At 47.5% G+C, this 18,224-nt stretch overlaps 2 pseudogenes; both read right to left on the bottom strand.

Annotated features, from left to right (window-relative positions):
• Positions 1-3,265: 3,265 nt before the first annotated feature.
• Positions 3,266-16,256, bottom strand: LOC101105006 (UL16-binding protein 3-like; annotated as a pseudogene).
• On the bottom strand, positions 8,969-13,305 carry LOC121820203 (tyrosine-protein kinase RYK-like; annotated as a pseudogene).
• Positions 16,257-18,224: the final 1,968 nt, after the last annotated feature.

Raw genomic sequence — 18,224 nt, 5'->3', positions numbered from 1 at the left:
TTAGAATAAATTTTGTTGCAAAGGCAGCAGGAGGGTTTGAGAAGATTAACTCCAATTTTGAAAGAAGTTCTACTGTGGGTAAAACGCCGTCAAAGAGCATTTATGCTAAGAGAAAGCTTCTGTGAAAGGAAGAGTCAAACAATGTGGCAAACTTCATTGTTGTCTTATTTTCAGAAGTTGCACTACCCACCGCAACTCTCAGCAACCACCACCCTGATCAGTCAGCAGCCACAAACCTTGAGACAAGACTCTCCACCTGCAAAAAGATGATGACTCCCTGGAGGCTCAGATGATGCTCAAAATATTTTAATTTAGAAACAAAGTGTTCTGTATTAAGGTCTGTACATTATTTATTTAGACATAAAGTTACTGCACCCTTAACAGACTTCCGTGTCAACATAACACTATATTGCAGTGGAAATGAAAAAGTTTGTGTGATTCCCTTTATTGTGAAATTCACTTTATTGCCCTGGTCTGGAACCCAGCCTGCAATATCTCTGAGGTCTGCCTGTATTTACATGGCTTTTAGACCACGTTTTCTAGCCTAGCTCTATTCAGTCAAAAAAAACAAGACCAGGAGCTGACTGTGGCTCAGATCATGAACTCCTTATTACCAAATTCAGACTTAATTGAAGAAAGCAGGGAAAACCATGAGACCATTCAGGTATGACCTAAATCAAATCCCTTATGATTATACAGTGGAAGTGAGAAATAGATTTAAGGGCCTAGATCTGATAGATAAGAGTGCCTGATGAACTATGGACTGAGGTTCGTGACGTTGTATAGCAGACAGGGATCAAGCCATCCCCATGGAAAAAAAATGCAAAACAGCAAAATGGCTGTCTGGGGAGGTCTTACAAATAGCTGTGAAAAGAAGAGAAGTGAAAAGCCAAGGAGAAAAGGAAAGATATAAACATCTGAATGCAGAGTTCCAAAGAATAGCAAGAAGAGATAAGAAAGCCTTCTTCAGCGATCAATGCAAAGAAATGGAGGAAAACAACAGAATGGAAAAGACTAGAGATCTCTTCAAGAAAGTTAGAGATACCAAGGGAACATTTCATGCAAAGATGGACTCAAAAAAGGACAGAAATGGTATGGACCTAATGGAAGCAGAAGATATTAAGAAGAGATGGCAAGAATACACAGAAGAACTGTACAAAAGGATCTTCATGACCCGGATAATCACGATGGTGTGATCACTCACCTAGAGCCAGACATCCTGGAATGTGAAGTCAAGTGGGCCTTGGAAAGCATCACTACGAACAAAGCTAGTGGAGGTGATGGAATTCCAGTTGAGCTATTTCAAATCCTGCAGGATGATGCTGTGAAAGTGCTGCACTCAATATGCCAGCAAATTTGGAAAACTCAGCAGTGGCCATGGGACTGGAAAAGGTCAGTTTTCATTCCAATCCCAAAGAAAGGCAATGCCAAAGAATGCTCAAACTACCGCACAATTGTACTCATCTCACACGCTAGTAAAGTATTGCTCAAAATTCTCCAAGCCAGGCTTCAGCAATACTTGAACCATGAACTTCCAGATGTTAACGCTGGTTTTAGAAAAGGCAGAGGAACCAGAGATCAAATTGCCAACATCCGCTGGATCATGGAAAAGCAAGAGAGCTCCAGAAAAACATCCATTTCTGCTTTATTGACTATGCCAAAGCCTTTGACTGCGTGGATCACAATAAACTGTGGAAAATTCTGAAAGAGATGGGAATACCAGACCACCTAACCCGCTTCTTGAGAAATCTGTATGCAGGTCATGAAGCAACAGTTAGAACTGGACATGGAACAACAGACTGGTTCCAAATAGGAAAAGGAGTCTGTCAAGGCTGTATATTGTCACCCTGCTTATTTAACTTATACGCAGAGTACATCACGAGAAACGCTGGACTGGAAGAAACACAAGCTGGAATCAAGATTGCCAGGAGAAATATCAATAACTTCAGATATGCAGATGACACCATCCTTATGGCAGAAAGTGAAGAGGAACTAAAAAGCCTTTTGATGAAAGTGAAAGAGGAGAGTGAAAAAGTTGGCTTAAAGCTCAACATTGAGAAAACGAAGATCATGGCATCTGGTCCCATCAATCCATGGGAGATAGATGGAGAAACAGTGGCAACAATGTAAAACTTTATTTTTTGGAGCTCCAAAATCACTGCAGATGGTGACTGCAGCCATGAAATTAAAAGACGCTTACTCCTTGGAAGAAAGTGAAGTGAAAAGTCACTCAGTCGTGTCCGACTCTTTGTGACCGGTGGACTGTAGCCCACCAAGCTCCTCCGTCCATGGGATTCTCCAGGCAAGAATACTGGAGTGGGTTGCCACTTAGTTATGACCAACCTAGATAGCATATTGAAAAGCAGAGACATTACTTTGCCAACAAAGGTCCGTCTAGTCAAGGCTATGGTTTTTCCAGTAGTCATGTACGGATGTGAGAGGTGGACCGTGAAGAAGGCTGAGGGCTGAAGAATTGATTCTTTTGAACTGTGGTGTTGGAAAAGACTCTTGAGAGTCCCTTGGACTGCAAGGAGATCCAACCAGTCCATTCTGAAGGAGATCAGCCCTGGGATTTCTTTGGAACGAATGACGCTAAAGCTGAAGCTCCAGTACTTTGGCCACCTCATGAGAAGAGCTGACTCATTGGAAAAGACTTTGATACTGGGAGGGATTGGGGGCAGGAGGAGAAGGGGACGACTGAGGATGAGATGGCTGGATGGCATCACTGACACGATGGACGGGAGTCTGGATGAACTCCGGGAGTTGGTGATGGACAGGGAGGCCTGGCGGCTGCGATTCACAGGGTCGCAAAGAGTCGGACACGACTGAGCGACTGAACTGAACTGAACTGAACTTCTAGCCTAGAACTAACATTGGGATGGCTGCATAGTAGGGTGAATAAATGACCTAGTGTTCGGATATGGTGAAATATACATTTGAAAATCCAGAGAATTTAAGCATCACTCCACAACTGGACTCCATGTTTGTTTAGGAATTCTGTTTCCACAAGAAATAAAGCATTATCATTGGTTTTATTTAACCCCATAACGAGGGGGAAGGCTCAAATACCATGACTTTTCTCCTGGATTAGAAAATAGGCATGAAGTACTTAACTCTTTTGCAATATTAATTTAAGGATCAGTAAAAGGGAGGAGCCTGGTAGGCTGCAGTCCATGGGGTCGCTAGGAGTCAGACACAACTGAGTGACTTCACTTTCACTTTTCACTTTCATGCATTGGAGAAGAAAGGGCAACCCACTCCAGTGTTGTTGTTGTTGTTTTTTTTACTTTACAATACTGTATTGGTTTTGCCATACATTGACATAAATCCACCACGGGTGTACATGAGTTCTCCATCCTGAACCCCCCTCCCATCTCCCTCCCCATATCATCTCTCTGGGTCATCCCAGTGCACCAGCCCTGGGATTCTGTATTGAACCTAGACTGGCGATTTGTTTCTTACATGATAGTACACGTTTCAATGCCATTCTCCCAAATCATCACACCCTCTCCCTCTCCCATAGAGTCCAAAAAGTCTGTTCTATACATCTGTGTCTCTTTGCTGTCTTGCATACAGGGTTATCATTAACATCTTTCTAAATTCCATATAGATGCATTAGTATACTGTATTGGTGTTTTTCTTTCTGGCTTACTTCACTCTCTATAATAGGCTCCAGTTTCATCCACCTCATTAGAACTGATTCAAATGTATTCTTTTTAATGGCTGAGTAATACTCCATTGTGTATATGTACCACAGCTTTCTTATCCATTCATCTGCTGATGGACATCTAGGTTGCTTCCATGTCCTGGCTATTATAAACAGTGCTGTGATGAACATTGGGGTACATGTGTCTCTTTCAATTCTGGTTTCCTCAGTATGTATGCCCAGCAGTGGGGTTGCTGGGTCATAAGGCAGTTCTATTTCCAGTTTTTTAAGGAATCTCCACACTGTTCTCCATAGTGGCTGTACTAGTTTGCATTCCCACCAACAGTGTAAGAGGGTTCCCTTTTCTCCACACCCTCTCCAGCATTTATTGCTTGTAGACTTTTGGGTTGCAGCCATTCGGCCTGGTGTGAAATGGTACCTCATTGTGGTCTTGATTTGCATTTCTCTGATAATGAGTGATGTTGAGCATCTTTTCATGTGTTTGTTAGCCATCTGTATGTCTTCTTTGGAGAAATGTCTATTTAGTTCTTTGGCCGATTTTTTGATTGGGTCATTTATTTTTCTGGAATTGAGCTACATAAGTTGCTTGTATGTTTTTGAGATTAGTTTTTTGTCCGTTGGTTCATTTGCTATTATTTTCTCCCATTCAGAAGGCTGTCTTTTCACCTTGCTTATAGTTTCCTTTGTTGTGCAGAAGCTTTTAATTTTAATTAGATCCCATTTGTTTATTTTTTCTTTTATTTCCAGTATTCTGGGAGGTGGATCATAGAGGATCCTGCTGTGATTTATGTCGGAGAGTGTTTTGCCTATGTTCTCCTCTAGGAGTTTTATAGTTTCTGGTCTTACATTTAGATCTTTAATCCATTTTGAGTTTATTGTTGTGTATGGTGTTAGAAAGTGTTCTAGTTCCAGTACTGAAAGTTTCAGTTCAGGGATTCCATCACTCAGCACCAAGAGAAATTAGGTTTGAAAAAATTAAAGATGTTGAGGAGGATGCTCATCAGATGGGACAAGAGACTCGAGATGGTGCAGCCACCGTGTCATTATAACTGGTAGACAGACTTGGGATTCTTAAGGTCTGCTCTCCTGGAACTAAAGTGAACACAGGAGAAGAAAAGCAGCCAAACAAAGACTGAATCCTGAGGTCGACAGAGCACCTGTCAGGGGCTTCCTGGGAGCACTGCCTCCTGCAAAAAAAAAAACCAGGTGTTGGTCCAGGAGGCTGAGGAACTCCTGTCACTTTCCTGGGACTGCCCCTCCCTAACTGCCTCAGCCCCGCCCTCACTGAGGGGCTCCTATGTCCTCCACCCCCACCCCCACCCCAGGCCCAGCAGCTTCTTGTCACCTCCTCCTTCCTTCCTGCATCACAGAGTCACCCCAGGCCCTGACACCCCCTGCTCAGGCTCAGGACTGGAGCCAATGAGGAATCTGCTCCCTTTACTCAGGTCCAGATCCTCCCCAAATGGGGCCTAAAGGACCAGGGAGCAGGTCCCCGGAGGAGGGGCCTTGCTTCCTGACAGCCTTGGGGGGCTGCAGGCAAACCTCTTTCCTTTGTGCCCATCCAGCCTCTGAGCCAGCAGCACACACAGATCTCAGGACCAGAGTCCCTGCCCCCATCCTTCCTGGTCCCCCCAGCTGGGCGCCTCCATCCCAGCTCAGGCCCACCATCCCTGGGCACCTCTGCTCAAGGCAGGGCTGCTCAGTGATGGGGCTCTGGGTCCCCAGAAGGCTGGTGACATGCACCACAGGCTGAACAACAACTGTTGCTGCTCCAGGAGCACAGGCCTGGCCTCACCCCTTCCCCCAGTCTCTGCTGTGGGGCTCCTGCCTTGCCTGCTTGACCCACGTCACTTCCTGTGAGGAAGAGGCCTTTGGAGTTGGGTCTGCAAAGGCCTTCCCACCCCTTCCTCCTGGGATGAGAGCCCGGCCCCTCTCATCTTGGCCCCTGTGTGGGTCCCCTTCCCGCTGACACATCATGTGGAGCCCCCATGCTGTTCTCAGCCCCCGTGAGTCCTGCCCTCCCCCTGAGTGCCTGCTATTCTCACACCACCTACCCTGGGCCCTGCCAGCCAGCAGTCTGTGCAACTTCAATAAGCCCCCAGTCTTCCTGCACCCAGCCACCCCCCACTTCCCATTGTCATCTGACAGTGAGGAGCTATCAGAACTGAGGCCTGAGCTTGTCTGAGTTCTTGCTGTCAGGTTATATGAGGTCTTACTCACCTGGCTCATTTCTAGGATGAGGAGGTTCAGTGAAGGGCAGGGGTTGCATGGGATTCCCAAATCCAGGAGGAAGGTGTGGGAAGGCGTTTGCAGACCCTACTCCAAAGGCCTCTTCTCATACGAAGTGGCGGGGCAAGCAGGCAAGCAGGAGCCCCACAGTAGAGACTGTGGGAAGGAGATAGGCTAGGCCGGTGCTCCTGGAGCAGCAACAGTTGTGACTCAGCCTGTGGGATTCCACTCCCTGACCCCACACTAGGCCCTATGCCCCTGCCTTCCCTCTGAATTCTTCCCTCAGTACCTCTTCTTGTAAAGGATCCAGGCTACGATGCCCGTTATGACAAAAATGGCAAGAACCCCAGGGGCGATCCTGGTGACGTGACTGATGGCTGGGGCCGTGGGCTGCACTGTAGGCGGGACCGTGGTCGGTGATGCTGCAAGGAGAGTAAGAGTGAAGCCCTTGTCCAGACTCCAAGCTCGGCAGATGCCTCCTCGCTCCCCTGACTCAGGTACCCCTATTATGCAGACAGTTTACACCCATCACATGGAGGCCCCTGAGATAGATCCTCAGGTGAGACAGGGGGAAGGGAGGAGCCCACTCCTCACAGGGCTCTGACAGCTAATGGGGGAGCAAGGTTTCCAACACAGGCACTCAATCCCGCTATGACATCAGAGATGGTGACATGTGGATGCAGTCTTCAGGAGCTACAGCAGAGGTGGTATTGACAGACTTCCAGAAGAAGGACTGGTGACATTTGAAAGAAGATTCTGGAAAGAGGGTACAGTGAGAAATAAACCCCAGAAATCAAAAAGATGTCTACAGGTTTAGAATTAGCAAAAATCCATGTTGAGTTGACCAAAGGCCTGTGCTGTGAGGAGAGACGTCAGGAGGTGGGGGAGGAAGGATATGACAGAGCATCCCCGGGTCATTGCTCTCCCAGGAACAACTCACCTCCCGATGGATCACTTCCTCAAACACACTCACACACACACACACACACACACACACACACACACACACACACACACACACGGGAGTGGGTCCATGTCACCATGAGAGGACGATCACTTTCTCCTCCCTTCTCACTTACCCGTGGTCTTCAACATTTCCTCCCAGTGCACCATGAAAGCCTGAAGCCAAGCCCGACAGTCTCCATGGAGACCTTCAGGAAGTCAGTCACCGCTCTGTCACTCTCCCACTTCTCTTTCATGCATCTGCCTCCAGGGTGATCCACTCTCCAGTGTCCATTCTCCGAATCAAAGTGGAGGCTCATTTGTCCATTCAAACCAAACTGCCAGGATCCACTGATGTGTCTGTCATCCTCACAGCAACATGTCATCCTGGCCTGCAGTGTGAGAGGGTCTGCTCCCACCGTGGGAAAGAAAGAGCTCAGCCTCTGAGCTTGACAGGTTCTTTGCCCCACCTGGGTCCACTTCTCTTGGCCCAGCTAATGTGGCCCTGTGCTCTCCCCAAAGGCCACTCCTTCCACTGGTGCTGGGAGCCAGCATGGGGAATTCCACACATGGCAAAGGTCATGAGGAAAGGGGCCTGACAAAACGCAAAGGTGAGATCAGGCCTCGAGGGAAACCCCCTGGGCTTCCTCGAACATCTACCCCCCAAACCACAGTCTGCCTGCCTTACTGCATTATGCTCTCACCAACTCTTCTGACATTAACAGGGGGCTGTCCCCCCACCACCTTTCTCTGGAAAGAGTTAACTTAGAGCTCCAGCTAACAGTCTCCTGCATATGAAAGGACTGTTTTGGCTCAAACCCCTCTGATGGCTCTCTAACTTGCCTTACCCAGACTTTTATAACTACACATGTGAGTGTTTACACCCTCCCAACTGTGAGAGGCACGGAAAGCCTAAAACATAGAGCCTTTCAAAGAGTTAAAAAGTTATTAGAGTAGCGCTGGTATAAGATTTCACTGTTGAGCCAATACTTGTTGCTAAGTTCCCATAACTCTTACCCACTGTGCATCTGGGAGTATATTTGTTAACATAGTTACAATGTTAAAAAAAAATGTAGCCTTGAAACTAATCACATCAGACTTTTGAGCTAATTGGTTTTTTCTTTGCTGTAACTTACTGCACCTTTGCTCCGTGAAAAATGTAACTTTGATACTTTCTGAGGCTGACATAGATTAGACATATAAAGAAAAAACACTTAAAGGGAAAATAAGTTTTCTGGTTGAACAGCCTTTATCAAGAGGGTCTTAAAATGTTTCACAGGTCTCCAAGGCCAAAAGATAAATGTACACAACATCGTTTCTGAAAAAGATATAAAAGTCCTTTTTAAAAATAAAGCTATGAGGTCTTGCTCACCAAAACAGCTTGGTCTCCCCGTGTCAATCATTCTCTCTCTCTCCCTCTCACTGTTTTTCAGGCTGATCCCTTAGAACATAGAGGCTCCCTGCGTTCACTTATCTGCCTGGGTTTCTAAGACCTAAACAGAAAGACGTTCTGCTTCTTCACTCCCTCAGGAGACCGGGAGGACACCTGTGGCTTCCGTGAACAGGGCAAACTTCTTGTCTTGAAGTTTTATTGGCTTTCTATGTAAACCAAGAAATATCAGCCTCTTTCTTTCCTCTATTTTCTTATCTACAACATTCTTTTCTTATCTGTCTCTAAATCAATCGCCAACTCCGTCCCTGCTTCAAATTACCCTAAATCCGCTGGGACTAGACCCCAATAAGTGGCGCCGGAACAGGCTATAGGGAAGGGCCAATATCCAATTATAGTTTTTACTTATAAACAGTGAATGTAGCTGAGCCCCTAATCCGGCCCTCCTGTACTTGGACTTTCTAACTCACCTCTGGCTATGCGTTTCCTCAGTGTAAAGTCATGCAGTTGGTCCTTGATCCAGTCCCTGATGTCTCTGAGTGTTTTGACCTGTCTTTCCCAGGCCTTTATGGTTTTCACTTCTTCTCCTAGTAGACTTGAGAATATGATCTTAGCATGACCACAATCACAGGAGAGAAAAACCTCTCTGTCCACCTGGCCTTGAACCTCACACCACAGCTTTCCATGCCTGGGCTGAAGGTCGACGGTGAAGGTATAGGAAAGAGAGTGAGCGTCTGTGAAGGCAAAGCGCAGTGAGGGTGAGGCTGGGAGAAGAAGACCCATAGGCCTCCTCCCCCAGTTCTGTGAGAGCAGAGTAGGGCTGCAGGGCTGGCTGACAGAGCAGGATGGCTCTGCCTGCCGCCCCCAGCCCCCTCACCAGGTACAACTGAGGAAGACGATGAAGGCAAGAAACACCACAACCCTGCATGTGCCCCATTTCCACTCTGCTCACAAGCTCCCCACATGGCACTAACAGACACATATGTTTCCCAGGGATGGGCCAGGCTGGTTCAGAAGGAAAGGCCTAAACCCAGAGGACTGTCAGCTTCTCTATGAGTGTTCTGTGGGAGATGCAGAGGGTGAGGGGGCTGTTCTTGAGGAAGCGGATCACAGCCAGTGGGGTTGGGGGTGGGGAGGATGAGCACAGAACCCAAAATGGGGAAGGGAGAGTTTATAATTATGGGTCACTGGGTTTAGCAAGGCCGGGGAGACATGGTGAACTTCAACTAGAATGGGTCTTGGAAGACTGGAGAAAGGCCTGGCCTACACAGCAAGAAAGAGAAAGTCCAGAAGTTCCAAGGCAGGTGGTAGAGGAGGGAATCCAAGGCTCAGAGAAGTGAATCTGCCAGGGCAGACACTGTATGAAAGGGCAGGAGAGTGTGCAGCCCACCAGCTCCATGGGAAAGCCTGATAGACTCCATGGAGCCTGAGAGGAAAGCGTGGATAAGAAGCATCTCCAATAGCTCAAGGATGACTTTTGCAGAAGGTCAGGGATGGTGGGAGGAGACTATGTTCCTGTGGGCTTCTATCAGGAACAGGGATGGAAGCTGTGGAAAAATCAGATTCCGGGTGGGGGTGCTCTAGGGCAGCAGAAAAGTAGGTGCAGGGGTCAAAGTGATTATGGAGTCTCAATGCCAGCCAGGGCCTGACAGCAGAGAACATGATGCTGGCTCATATCACAGGGTGATCCTAAAGGCAAACAGATGGGCAGGAACCTAGATACAAACTAACTGGACCACTGAAATAAAGAGAGACAGAACACAAGGCTGGATGATCAGGAAGTCAAAGGCAGCCATCCCTACCAAACATCTGATCCAGGCCCATTTCCGGATCTGAGCCACTTCTCAGATCTCAGCCACCAAAGTTAGAAGCCACGTTCTAAAGAGGAGGGCCCTTTCATCACCACATCGAATGCAAAAGTCCTTCCATTCTTTCCCAAAGAGCCACATGGTTATTTACTGGGGTAAGTGAACCTGCAGAAGCAGAAACTACTCTCACATTCACATTGCACTAGTGTGTTTCTAATATCAGGCACAGGAACCATAGCATCACCATGGTCCCCAAGTCTTGAAGTGATGCTCAGAGTACCAGGCCATCAATGGACAGCAGTCCCAGGTTCTGCTTGCAGTGGTTATCACTGGGTCCACAGACCACACAGCAGTCATTTCACATGCCCTGGACTTGTGACAGGCATGGAGACCTGAGTAGCTAGTAAATTATTGTGGGGTGAAAGCTACCGTATTAGTGAATTCCAGATTCAAACTTCAGACCCTAACTCCCCATGCTCCAATCGTCCGTGTACACAGTTCTCTCGAGGGCTGCAGGGGTGTGGTCCGTATCCTATCTCCGTTTAATACCACTGTGGCCTTAGGTTTCCTGTAAGGGTACAGAAGAAATATTTGAGGCTTCACAGACCCTAGGTCTCTGCTGCAACCTGCTGTCCCAGCACAAAAGCAGTCACAATTGGTGAACGATGAGCATGGCTGGAGCTGCTTCTTGGGCAGATGACCCAGCAGAACCGGTGACATCAGAGCTATCTGTCATCAGAAAGGTGCTACGTGCCATTTTCTACTTGAAGGCTCACAACACAGACCCCGAGTGTCCTGAAGCTAGGCCACGCCACTCATAGCAGGGAAAGTCACACCATCTAAACGTGGCTCCTGGTGTGGGCCTGGGGCCTGGCAGAGATGAGGCCTCTGGTCATGGACTGGGGTTGCCCATCGTGCTGTGGTCTCATCAACCCCTAGTCATTAGTTCAGCTAGGCCAGCCATCATAGGATAGAAGTGGTTATGTGTTTTGGCATAAGCAGGGCCACAGGGGACAGACAAGACGCACCAGCAGCTGGCCTAGATGTGAAGCTAGAGTTGTTATAAGGCCACTATCCTCTGCTCACACCTGTGGATTCCTGTATGGCACTTTGGACCAAGATAGCTACTCTGTAATAAAGGAGCGGGGGCATTAGCCCATAGCTGCCGGACCGTTTTTATTTTCCTAAGAACAAGTACTGCATGCTGAAGATAAATCATTCCCAAAACTAGTGAAAGAAAGCAAAACTTTAAAGGTGAGTCCACTACACCTTGTAGAAGTTAAGAAAATAAAAAGCAGTTGGTAGTAAGATTGTTAGTTCAAATATGTGTGTTTAAACAATTTTAAAAACTATTTTGTAAGAATATACCTATACCTCAGAGGCAACTATGTGTAAAAAAATCACACAAACATTTTCAGTTCAAGCTAATAAAAGTGATATTGAGAAAGTATTCCACATCATTAAGTCTGTCTTCAAAAGTTGAGATGCTAAAGCATTTCTAAGGCATGATGTTCTGGAAGACAAATGTGCTTCTGTGGTGCTGGGTGATGTATGTGACTAGCTGGATCCAAGTGGGCCTCAACAGGCACCTTCCTCCTGACGCTGGGGGACTGTGAGAGGAGAGTCAGACACAGGCCCCCCGGGCTTCATGCAGCTCTGTGAGACACTGGGCCAGCTTCTGGAACTCCACCTCTCCTCTGGATCAAAGGCCCAGCACAAGCCATCACATAAATAGTTCATCAGGACAGTTGATAGTCTGGGCTAGTTGGTAACCCTCTTTCAGTTATGCAGCCACATCAAACGGGTAGACGTCCACTTAGGGCGTTTGGCCAGAGTCATAAATACGTGGGCTCTTTTAGTAGCAGCATGCTGACTTCTTAGTTGTGGCGTGCAGGATCCAGTTCCCCCACCAGAGATCAAACCCAGGCCCCTGCATTGGAAGTGTGGAGTCTGAGCCACTGGATCACCAAGGAAGGCTGGAGAACTCATTTTTAAACAGACTTTCAAAAGCCATCCATCAATCCCATGTTTTTGTTGTTCCCCAGACAGTGGGAGTCCATGGGGAACAAGACTTGGAGAGGGATTGGCTTTGCTCTTAACTTGAAGTTGTCATCAATGATGGAGCTCCTGGCTGCCAGGTCTTTGTGGATGACATCCTTCTGACCAGGTAGCTCATTCCACAGGCAATCTGAGCAGCCATGTGAACTAGGTTTTGTTGAGAAGTTTCCTGCAGACTATTGGCCTCTACATATTTGCACTGTCATAAAAACAGTTTAAGATACCCCCAGTTCATGTAAGGCAATCCACCATGGGCTTTTCCCCTTCTTCTGTTCACACATGGGTAATAGGAAGATTTCTGTGATGAAGATCTCGTAGCTCACAACTTTCAGGGAGCATCGTTGTCACCTGAATTTCAGAAGCTCGATCTCTGTTTTTACAAATGCTTGTTGCTCTTTATCTGGATCTTTTTCATCTACATAAACCCCATGGAAAGTATATCAAAAGGTACCTTCTTAGAGTACTTCTTTTGAGTTCCTCTCCCTGGATAGATATTTTGATATCATTCACCTTAGCTCTGGCCTCCAAAAGAGTGACACTTCTCAAGTCCTCCTCCTCTACCCACAAGGTCGGATAACTGGAGATGGGAGTTGTACTGTTGGGTGTGTTGCCTCTCACATACTGAGACGTGGGAACGACTGGGACTGAGACAGCCCTTGGGAACTACTGCTGGCGCTGATGCTATCTTCCAGTTCAATCCTTTTCATACGATGAAGATGCAAATACTAGTACTGCAAGAAATAGAACTGGACAGCAAATCCCTAGGCTGATATAAAACATATGTGTAGACACGGCTGGGGCTGCATGTATAGGATCATAAATGGGTTCCTCTGCTGGTTGTTCTGTCCAATACTGAAGTTTTCCTTCCTCAATTTCTGGATGGCAACCTTTCCTTCATTTCAACTCTAAGATGTGAAGCTTTTTGAAGTTACTGTCAAGCTGAGCTGCATTTAGTATCATAACTTCAGAATCTACTTTGCCAGGACAGGACAGCTCGAGCCCAAACACTGATACAGTGCGTGGGAGTTCCGGGGTGGGGGCGGGGGGGGGGCGGCCTGGGCCGCAGGCAGCCTAGCGGACCCAAGCTGTACCAGCAGCGGCCAGCCGGATCCCCATTCCAGGGAGACAGCCCTGTACATCCATCCTGCTGTGAGTGTCCGCCGCCACCGCCGAGGAGAAGCCAGGCCACCTGCTGCCACCCACCCAGCCCGAGCCCTTGATAGACAAATAGCTCCTACCCCAGCCACACTGCCAGTATTAACTGATCTGTGACAAAGAGCGCAGGTCTTTCAAGGGCCCAGAGCAAGTAGGAAAAAGACCTAATTCACATCAGCAGTAGTAAGAAGGGACCAGAGAGCAGTAGGGAAGGGACCTGTGGCCCTCTAGGGCCGAGAGCAGTAGGCAGGGGCCTACATGCCTTCAGCATTAGTAAGAAGGGACCAGAGTGCAGTAGGGAAGGGAGGTACATCTCTTCAGGATAGTAAGAAGGGACCAGAGAGTCATAAGGAAGGACCTGCCACGCCTTCTTTTGCCAAGAACAGTATGTAAGGGAGCTACTTCCCTTCAGCCGTAGTAAGGAGGGAGCAGAGAGCATTAGGAAGGGACCTTCTGGTCCTTCAAGGGCCAAGAGGAGTAGGGAAGAGGCTACTTCCCTCAGTAGTAGTAAGAAGGGACCAGAGAGCAGTAGGGAAGGGACCTGCTCGTCTTCAAGGACTGAGAACAGCAGGGAAGGGGCCTACTTCCCTCAGCAGTAGTAAGAAGGGACGAGTGAGCAGTTCATAAGGGACCTGCTGATCCTTCAAGGTCTGGGAAGAGTAGAGGAGTGGCCTATTTCCCTTCAGCAGTAGTAAGAAGGGAGCAGAGAGCAGAAGGGAAGGGACCTGCTGGTTTTCTTACTATTGCTGAAGAGATGTACCTCCCTTCCTACTGCTCTCTGGTCCCTCCTTACTACTGCTGAGGGAAGTAGGTAATTTCCGTACTGTTCCCAAGGGCAGTAGGGAAGGGGCCTACTTCCCTCAGCAGTAGTAAGAAAGGAAAAGAGAACAGTAGGGAAATTACCTCCTCCCCTTCAGCAGTAGTAAGGAGGGACCAGAGGGCAGTAGGGAAGGGAGGTACACCTCTTCAGCAACAGTAAGAAGGGACCAGAGTCACAACGAAGGACCTGCCGGTCCTTCCTTGGCCGAGAACAGTATGGAAGGGAGGTACATCTCTTCAGCATTAGTAAGAAGGGACCAGAGGCAGTAGGGAAGGGACCTTGTGGTCCTTCAAGGGCAGAGAGCAGTAGGGAAGGGACCTACTTCAGTTCATCAGTACTAGGAAGGGACCTGAAAGGGCTCCGTGCGCAGATCATCAATTCAGTTCAGTCGCTCAGTCATGTCCAACTCTTTGCGACCCCATGAACCGCAGCACACCAGGCCTCCCTGTCCATCACCAACTCCCAGAGTCCACCAAACCATGTCCAATGTATCGGTGATGCCATCCAACCATCTCATCTTCTGTCGTCCCCTTTGCCTCCTGCCCTCAATCTTTCTCAGCATCAGGGTCTTCTCAAATGATTCAGCTCTTCATATCAGGTGGCCAAAATATTGGAGTTTCAGCTTCAACATCAGTCCTTCAAATGAACACCCAGGACTGATCTTTAGGATGGACTGGTTGGATCTCCTTGCAGTCCAAGGGACTCTCAAGAGTCTTCTCCAACACCACAGTTCAAAAGTATCAATTCTTCGGCACTCAGCTTTTTTTATAGTCCAACTCTCACATCCATACATGACCACTGGAAAAACCATAGCCTTGACTAGACGGACCTTTGTTGACAAAGTAATGTCTCTGCTTTTGAATATGTTGTCTCAGTTGATCATAACTTTTCTTCCATGGAGTAAGCATCTTTTAATTTCATGGCTGCAATCACTATCTGCAGTGAGTTTGGAGCCTCCCCACAAAATAAAGTCAGCCACTGTTTCCCCATCTATTTCACATGAAGTGATGGGACCAGATGCCATGATCTTCTCTTTCTGAATGTTGAGCTTTAAGCCAACTTTTTCACTCTCCTCTTTCACTTTCATCAAGAGGCTCTTTAATTCTTCTTCCCTTTCTGCCATAAGGGTGGTGTCATCTGCATATCTGAGATTATTGATATTTCCCCCAGCAATCTTGATTCCAGCTTGTGCTTCTTCCAGCCCAGTGTTTCTCATGATGTACTCCGCATGTAAGTTAAATAAGCAGGGTGACAATTTACAGCCTTGACAGACTCCTTTTCCTATTTGGAACCAGTCTATTGTTCCAAGTCCAGTTCTAGCTGTTGTTTACTGACCTGCATATGGGTTTCTCAAGAGGCAGGTCAAGTGCTCTGGTATTCCCATCTCTTTCAGAATTTTCCACAGTTTCTTGAGATCCACACAGTCAAAGGCTTTGGCATAGTCAAGAAAGCAGAGATAGATGTTTTTCTGGAACTCTCATGCTTTTTCGATGATGCAGCGGATGTTGGCAATTTGATCTCTGTTTCCTCTGCCTTTTCTAAAACCAGCTTGAACATCTGGAAGTTCATGGTTCATGTATTGCTGAAGCCTGGCGCGGGAGCGTGGCGGCTGCGACAGGGGACAGGAGCAAGGCGGCTGCGACGGTGCAGAAGGGCTTGTGGTTTTTAGGGCGGCTCCAAGACTCCCACTTTCCGGGGCCGGGCTGAGCCCTGGGGGGGGGTCGGGGGGGGCTCAACAGCATTTCCTGTAGCGTTCTGGCCCCCGCTTCTCCTAGAGTCACCTCCCAAACTCCCCGCATTATTGCTTCACCAAAGCACCCCCGTTCTGGCCCGGAGAACCCGCAAGTAGCCCGGGTGAGCCACCGAGGAGTGAAGGACCCAGGGGAGGGAAAAGAGGAGAGGGCGGCTGCGCCACCCCGCAAGAAGTTTCGCGAACCCCCACGCACCCAACTTCCTCGGGCCGGCCGCCCTCCGGGCCCATCCCCCGCCCCCCGCGCGCAGGTTCATCCCGGAACTCACCGCCGGGAGTCCCGCTGAACCAGACAATGAGAAGCAAGTCCAGGAAGCCAAGACGGGTCTCGGGACCACCCATCTCTCACTTTGCCTCCTGGATCTCGATTTTGCAGGCGTGGAGGATGCCAGGTCAGAGGAGCCGATCCTTTCTGGGGAGGCAGACACTCCGCTTCTGGCGCTGCCGGCGCTGCTCCGCCCGCACGCCCCGCCCCAGGCAAGGCCTGTGAGGTCATTAACCTGCAGCTTCCCCAGGCTGCTAACTCGAAGCCAGGGTGTTGCCACTTCCTCCTCTTCCCACTTGTTGGAGGCGTTTCGTGGGCTGATAGCCAGAATCTTCCTAATTAGATCGTTTTTGTCATTTTGGTCTCCCTAATTAATAGAGATTGATCAGAGGTCAGGGAAGAATTTCTGGCAAGAAGGTCATGGAGGGGCGAGCTCAGGGCTTCCTACTTCCCCATCTTGAGCTTGCCTTGGGTGATCACTGACATTTTCATTGTACTGAGTTTCCTTAGGGTTTTCCATACCATCTTATGAAAACCTGAAGGAACTTTTCAGCCAACCCAGTTATTGTTTCCGGTGCCAGTTCAGGTGGCAGACTTAATTGATAAACGTCGTCTGTGTCCTGACCGGTCCACTGATCTGCTCTTCTCTCATCCCTCTCCCTCTCCTCCGGCTTCCTGAGTCCCAGAGACACAGCAGTATTGAAATTAGGCCAGCTCATCACTCTGCAGGTTTGCTTCGGTCCCATTTGTTTATTTTTTCCGAAATTTCAATGCCAATGCATTTTGAAGAAGGATTCTGTGTAATTCTACAGGTTGTTTGCCTCTTGGTTTTTTTTTTTTTTTTGTATAATTGTACAACTTTGAAAGTTACATAAGTTATAATGATCCAGTATTATTTGTCATTCAAAACAAAACAACACAACTTTCTCTTGCTCCCAGCAACCAGCCAAGGGGAATTAAAGTTCCTGAAAGAAGGCCAATTCAAGATGGCTTCTACTCTGGTAGAAGCAGAAAACAAAAAGATGAGGAAAAGCAATAAAGAAACGGATCCTCATCAAACTTACATACTTTTGCACAGCAAAGGAAACCGTAAACAAAACGAAAAAGGTAAACTACAGACTGGGAGAAAAGATTTGAAAAGGATGCAGCTGACAAGGGCTTAATTTCCAAAATATACGAAAAGCTGTTACAACTCAATAATAAAAACAGGGAACCCAGTCAAAGAATGGTCAGAAGATCTAAAGAGACATTTCTCCAAAGAAGGCATACACATGGCCAATAGGCATGTGAAAAGAGGCTCAATATCAATATTTATTATTTTTAATTAATTTAAATGTATATTCATTAGAGTATATAGGTGATTAAAAATGTGTGTTAGTTTCAGATGTACAGCAAAGTGATTCAATTAAGCATATACATGTATCTATTTTTTTTACAAATTCTTTTCCCATTTATGTTATAGAATATTAAGTAGAGTTCCCTATGCCACACAATAAGTACTTGTTATCTATTTTAAGTATAGTAGTATGTATATGTCAATCCTAAACTCCCAGTTTATCTCTCTCCATCACCTATCATCTCTGGATATATGCCCAGGAGTGGGACTGCTGAATCATATGGTAGCTCTGAACCTGCCTGCAATGCAGGAGACCTGGGTTTAATCCCTGGGTCAGGTACTGACCCAGACGGTAGGAGCCATTTGGCTTTTTAACAAGTAGGAGAGGCGTGTTGTAAGGAGAGTGAGTAGGGCACAAGAGACCCTGACGCAGCAGCTTAGAGATGTTGGGTTTTAATCCCTGTTGAGGTATTTGACAAATAGGATATTGAGGTTGATTGGGAAACTTTGTTGGGTCTTTTAGACAAATATAAATGGGAGTATAGTGGCAGGCGATGATAAACCCTATCACAGACTATAGGGTTTACAGACAAGGAGAGTAGTGGGGGGGGGGGGGTGAAGAAATAGTAGGTTCGAGAAGCAGTAGCCAGGCCAGGTCAGGAGAAAGATTTGGAACAGTGAGGAAAGCCTTGAATTTGGAGAGTAGATCCCTTCCAAGGATTGGAGTGGAGCAATTTGGGAGTATGAGGAAAGAATGAGAGAATGGGGTATTTTGAAGTGTGCAAGGCAGAGGCTTGGTAATCT

The sequence above is a fragment of the Ovis aries genome, chromosome 8 (genome assembly GCF_016772045.2).
Source record: "Ovis aries strain OAR_USU_Benz2616 breed Rambouillet chromosome 8, ARS-UI_Ramb_v3.0, whole genome shotgun sequence".
Lineage (NCBI taxonomy): Eukaryota > Metazoa > Chordata > Mammalia > Artiodactyla > Bovidae > Ovis > Ovis aries.
Note: the sequence above shows the minus strand (reverse complement) of the source record. Positions and strands in the feature narration are given on the sequence as shown.